Here is a 6,752-nt window from a genome sequence, read left to right as displayed (position 1 = left end):
AAAACAATATTTGTTCTTATTATGTCAGATGAACTCTGATCTACTCTATTCTATTCTATTCTATCCCACTCCACTCCACTCCACTCCTATCCTAGCCAATTAAAAAGAAAATTCTTGTCCCTATCCACTAAATTTATCTTAAAACACTAATGAATACGGGCTGGCCCCGTGGCCCAGTGGTTAAGTTCGTACGCTCAGCTTCAGCAGCCCAGAGTTTCACCAGTTCGGATCCTGGGCGCGGACATAGCACCGCTCATCCAGCCATGCTGAGGTGGCGTCCCACATAGCACAACCAGAAGGACCTACAAGTAAAATATACAACTGCATACTGGGGGGGCTTTGGAGAGAAGAAGAAGGGAAAAAAAAAAAGAAGATTGGCAACAGATGTTAGGTCAGGTGCCAATCTTTAAAACAAAAGAGCCCAATGAATAACTATCAGCACTTAGAATACTACCTTATACCCAAATTAATTTCCAATTAAAGAAAGAAATTATAGATCAACAATATAAAGTCTTGAGGCAAAAAAGAAACAATGGAAAAAAGTCATCCTGGCAAACGTCAACAGCTTTGACTACATAAACATTTGAAATGTCTGTTACAGGGATTGCACATGGAAGAGACAACAGTGACCGAAATAGGATGTGGCCGTGCCAGGAGGGGAAGAGGCCACTTATTCCTGACATTTCCTTCTTCCTCACACCCGCCCACATCTAAGCCATCAGGAAGCCCTGTGGACACCCCCTCCATTTGTGTGCTCTTCTCCTCTTCCACAACCCAGTTTTAGTCCAGACCATCGTTATTTCTCACCTGTGCTGCTGTCACCACCTCCCAGCTGGCCTCCCTACTTCCACTCTGCACCCTACGATCCTTTCTCGTCATAGCAACAAGACTGATCTTTTTAGAGTATAAGTTAAATCATTGCCTTCTTAACACTCTTTATGTACAATCCAATCTCTTGGATGTGGCCTCAAAGCCCACCTCCCATCTCATCCTCACTCACTCCCCATCACCCCCTTCCACTGGCCTTTTCTCAGTTCCATCTATGAGGAACACACTTCCCTCAACTACGCACTCTGCTGGCTTTTTCTCATCCTCCATGACTCAGTTTCAGAGTTACCTCCACCCAAACCAAAGTGGGTCCCCCTTTCATAAGGTTTTTTCATAATGTGTAAATATTTGTTATTTGTTTGCTCACTTCTTTATTGTCCATCTCCCCTGAGTAGACTGTCAGTTCCTTGACAGCAGCATCCTCAATACCCAGCCCAGTGTCCCGCACATGCGCTCAGTACATACTTGTTGACCATAGTACATCCTCAGACCAGAGCAAAACCAGCTCCTACCTTAGGCCTGTGCTTTCGAGTGCCCTGCTCTGGACTCCCATAGTTCTGCCCCTCCCTCTGGGGAGGAGAGACAATGTCCTCTCCAGGAGCCTCCTCCCCAACCACCTGGGATCTTGGAGTTCCTTTCCCAACTGCCCTCTGATCTCTTTCAGGCCTGCATGGGCCTCTTCCCTGAACCACTGTTACTGAACCAAGTGGGTTCCCCTCCTGCTGAGTTACAATTGGATTCTCTACCAGAAGTAGTTGTCACACAAAGTAATACTTATTTGCAGCAAATAGGAGGCCACACGGAATCATTTCCAAAGTCGCAGTGTCCCCAGAAAAAGGGAAGCAGGGACCTTTTATTTCAGCTGAGGAATGAATATGCAAAAGGGAGAGAAGGGTATTCGCTTATGCAGGCTCAGGTGGAAAACATGCTTCCACATACCCTGCAGATTATGGTAATAAGGCCTAAGCTCCTCCTCAGAGAGGAGATCTTATCATTAAAAATGAGGCAAAGGTCATAGGCCTTGCTCTTGTGGTGGGGTTTGGTCTGGTTCAGAGTGGTTGGTGATTGCATCTCTTAAACCGTTAAATGCTTCCTCACCCACCTTTGAGTTCCTTGAGGCCATTAGTTGATGACACCATCAACCCAAAGACAGACTAAGTCACTTATGTGTGCATCCGTAGGCCTCAAAGGCGGCCAAGGTGAGAAGGCTGAGTGTGTGGTGGAACTTGGATGTGCTGGTTGAGGGGTCCACGCACATGGCCAAGAGGTCTCGTGCGGGATGAGGTGGAGGAATGGGATTAGAAGGGGGACAGGCCAGCCCTCCCCAAACCTGCACTTTCTGGGGAGAAACTCTGAGGAGTCCAAGAATTCTACATTAGAGCTAGGCCTTCCTAGCTGTTCTGAAGGTGTATTTGTCGAGGTAGGAGGATAGACTATATTTTATCCAATAGCCTTCTAACTTGAATTATAACTTTTAAATATTAGATATATGGTCTGTGCACCTCCGTCTGCACTCTTGGCCCGGGCCTAGCTATGTCAGGGACAGGCCTGCTGGACAGAAGGATGTGAACTTCCTGGGCTGAGCTCTCCTTTCTATGGATAAGGTGTGGGCCGCACACAGGCCCTTGGACCTCTAGCTCCCACTGAAACTTGACCCTAAAATCTTTGAAGCCTTGATAGGAAAGGGGAGGACTTGAAAAACTGTCATTTCAAAGCTGACGTTATAATCTATTTTCATTCCAGGAAAACCACTTAAGGGGACTTTTAGTTATGCAAATATAAAGCAGAGCTTCTTTTCTGAAATGGAGATGCCTGTGGCCCTGTGGCCCAGGGGCACTCTTCTATGGTCAAATAATGCCGGTAGCCTGTGTTGTAGCCAGAAGGGCATCTCTTCAGATCCTCTTCCCCTTAAAAAAAAAAAAACAAAACTGATATAAAGTACAATTTATACAATAATATTTAGTGAACAATTATCATGTGCCAGGTACTATGATAAGCACTTTAAATGGATTGTCTTGGGGCTGGCCCCATGGCCGAGTGGTTAAGTTCATGCGCTCCGCTGCAGGTGGCCCAGTGTTTTGTTGGTTCGAATCCTGGGCACGGACATGGCACCGCTCATCAAACCACGCTGAGGCCGCGTCCCACATGCCACAACTAGAAGGACCCACAACGAAGAATATACAACTATGTACTGGGGGGCTTTGGGGAGAAAAAGGAAAAAATAAAATCTTAAAAAATAAATAAATAAATGGATTGTCTTATTCAGTCTTCATAATACCCAATATTATCATTTTCATTTTATAAATGGGGAAACTGAGGTTCATAGAGTGTAAGTAACTTGTGCAGAGGTCATGCAATCAGCAAGTGGCAGAGCTGGGACTTGAACCAACAGCTGACTCCAGAGCCTGTATCCACCTCTATCATCCTCTGGAATTTTTCCAGGTCACTAATGATCCCCTAATGTGGAGTGCCCAGGCTAGAAGGCTCTTCTAGAGATTGACTCAGACTGGAGCAGAATAGGAGAAGCCATCACCTTCTGTGAAGTGTGTGCCAATTGGGGCCATCCTTACTGACTTGTTGAGGAACTTGTTTCTTGACCCAGGAGAGAGCGGGTAGAACCACTTCTCAACAAGGGCACAAAGATGCAGCAGGAGGGAAGGAACCAAGGCCCTTTCTCCCTCTGGGCCAGGCCAGGAACAGCTGAGCCCCAGGTCACCAAGCCAAGTTCAGAAGAGTGGTGTGGACGAAGGCTGCAAGGTGACGCTGAGATAGCTAGAGTATCTCCAGAAGCATGCAGCCCACTGGACAGGGGCCTCTGGCCAGAGTGAACTGCTGGGGTGAGCTATGTTGGGAGACTCAGAGAAAACCTGAGAACAGCCCCCACTGGCAGCCTGGAGCCCCATCCTGGACGAGGCTGCCCCTTTGGTACAGACTTGGGGCTGGACACTGTGGTGGAGACCTGCAAATCCAACATGGAAGGGTGTCCTTGTCTTTTGGGCCATGAAAATCTGTAGAGCTCAAGGGAACTTTTGTTTGTGGATTTGCTAAAATCTTTTATTTAAACCTTTGAAACCACATTGTTAGTAGAGCACAAATGCTGCATGCCTCCTATCTGCACCCTTGCACTTTCTGGAAATCCAGGTGGGGGCTAGAGCAAAGAAAGTGTCACAATTCCATCCTCTCCCCCTGGCTCCTCCAAGTAAGTCACCTTGCCTGTCTGCCCCAGCTCAATGGTTACCCTTCTACTGATACTTCCTAACATGATGTTAAAAGCTGTTGGTTCATATTTAGCTGTGGTTGACCTAAACCGCCAGATCTTTTTCATACAAACTGCTGTCAGGCCAGTTTTTCTCAGCCTATGCTTCTAGTACACGTGCAACTGATTAAAAATAAAGCAAAATGTAAATGCAGGACATTCCACATTTAATTTTGTTTGTTTGTGGTCTGCAGAAACAACGTAAATTTTGTATTCTGTCACCTTTTGTAATAATCCCATCACCAGTTTTGTATCATCTGCAAAACTAATGAGCATTAATTTCTTTGTAGTTAATAAAAATAAACTACAAAATAGTCATTAGTAGTTCATGAAAATGCCAAACAGGACAAAACAGAGTCTTTGGCATAACACTACAAGAGTTCTCGAAGTGTGGTCTGGGAATCCTGGAGTTCCCTGAGACCTTCTCAGGGCGCCTGTGACACCAAAACCATTTTCATAATAATGCTAAAATGTCTATTACAGTCTCATTCTATCACGATCTCTGGAACTATCTGGAGGCTGCATGATGTATGATGTCACAGTAAACTATGCAGAAGCAGTTATGAGAATCCAGCTGTCTTCTATGAGCCAGACATTCAAGAGATTTGCGAAAATATAAAACAAAACCACTCCTTTCTCACTGTTATTTTTCCTCTTGGAAAATATGGTTATTTTTCATAAAAAGGTCATGTTAACATGCAATAGGTTTATCATTATTATTTTAAAAGCAATTAATAAGACAACAGTTTTTATCAATTTTAATTTCTAATATAACAAATATTAATAGATCTAACCTACATAGACAAAACTTCTTGAGGGTCCTCAAAAATTCATGAGTGTAAAGGGGTCTTGAGACCACAAAGTTCAAGAACTATGACATTAGAGGAGATATTCCCTCAGGCCGGTATCTAGTCTTTACTCTGTGAGTTGTCATAAATAATGTGAAAATCCTTTTCAGAATTTCTCCAGCCCTTTCCTCTAAGACAGAGGCAGTGGAGCAGAGCTCTAATCTTGGCTGTCGCTAGCTTGCTGTGTGATCCCGGGTAAACCTCTTCACTTCTCTAGACACCAGTTTCTGCATTTGTAAAATGAAGGCCTTTATGGGATTACTTCTAAGGTAAATGTGCAGTTTTTAAAGAACTAAAAGCACTTTTACAACCTTTTTGGGAGAGGAAAGAAGGGGCAGGAATTTGTTCTTTATTTTACCAACCGGGAACTTAAAGTCCAAAGATGTTAAGAGAAAGAAATGCTCAAGGACATGTCCTGAGTCAGCACCAGATGTAGGAACTGAAGCCAGGGTCCTCGTCTTCTGGTTTAAGACTTGATCTACTCAACGGATGATTTTAATAATAATAGGATTTGCATTTTAAAATTACATAACCTTAAAAAAATAAATTTCTATTTCGGAACCACTCCAAACTTGGAAAAGTCGGACAGACAGAACAAAGAACTTGCATAATTTTCCTGACCGTGGTAGCCAGCCTTCAAGGTGGCCCCCAATAATCCTTGCCTCCTGGTATTCATGACCTTGGATAGTTTCCACCCCCATTCAACAGTGCTGACCTGTATGACCAAAGGATATTGGTCAGTATGTTGAAGTGATAGTGTGTGACTTTGAGACTACGTCTTAAAAGACATTGCAGCTTCCACCTTGCTCTTTCTTAGATTGCTCTGGGGAAAACCAGCCACAATGTTTTGAGGACATTCAAGCTTCCCTGTGGAGAGTCATGTGTATCAAGGAACTGAGGCATCCTACCAACAAGATGCACCAACTTGCACTCATGTGGAACGCAAAGGGGATCCAAGGTCTTTGTAGACTACAGTATGACAGAGGCTGGAGAGTTGGCAGAGCAGTGAAGGTGTATTGTTGGCCCTGCCAACTAAAAGAGAACTGTATCTGGTCTTTTCTAAAAGTTACGGAGTAAAAAGCAATAACCAGATCAATAGCAAACCGAGGAAATCATACTTGGAGCAGCAGCTGCAATTGGAATCACCAAGTTTTGGATGATCTATTGTCATTCTCCAAAGCCGGTCAATCTTCTGACAGACAGATAGGTGATTTGAGTGGGGATGTAGTAGGAATCACCACCCTTGTATCTTTCAAGACTTCGTTGGTGACACTAATCTCTTTAGTCCCCCCAGAAATGCAATACTGCTTTTGGTTTATTATTTTAGTATGTAGACATAGTTCCAGCAACCTCCACTTGGCCTTTTCTACCATGATAGCCTTTACTCCATGGGTCAGAGAAGCGGTGTGGGGAGTCTATCAGTTGCTGAGTGTGTCTGCTCAGATACCTACTGAGTATATCTAAGCTGCAATATATATCCACCTATGCATTGAGCAACTGAGGAAATAATAATGGGATGGGTCCTGAGAACCACTGGGCTTGCTGTGAGATGGAGTGAAGCCAAAACTCCAAAGATTATCTGGCTTCCACAGTCACCTACACTGACAGTGGACCACGGTGGTATTTTGAGTCTCCAGACATTAGCATCAGCTCAGAGCCAAGCTTCAGTAATCCCCTAAAAATCTGGTTATTTCCCCTTCCTAATGCACAGTCATCCTGGTAAAGGGCTGCAGGTCCCTTTGCGGAAAGAGTAGGAGGAAGTTTTGGGCAGTATAGTAGGGTCCTTCCTCAAGTGGTCCCAGTCTTCCCTTCATTCCAGG

Source organism: Equus przewalskii, chromosome 6 (genome assembly GCF_037783145.1).
Source record: "Equus przewalskii isolate Varuska chromosome 6, EquPr2, whole genome shotgun sequence".
NCBI lineage: Eukaryota > Metazoa > Chordata > Mammalia > Perissodactyla > Equidae > Equus > Equus przewalskii.
Note: the sequence above shows the minus strand (reverse complement) of the source record.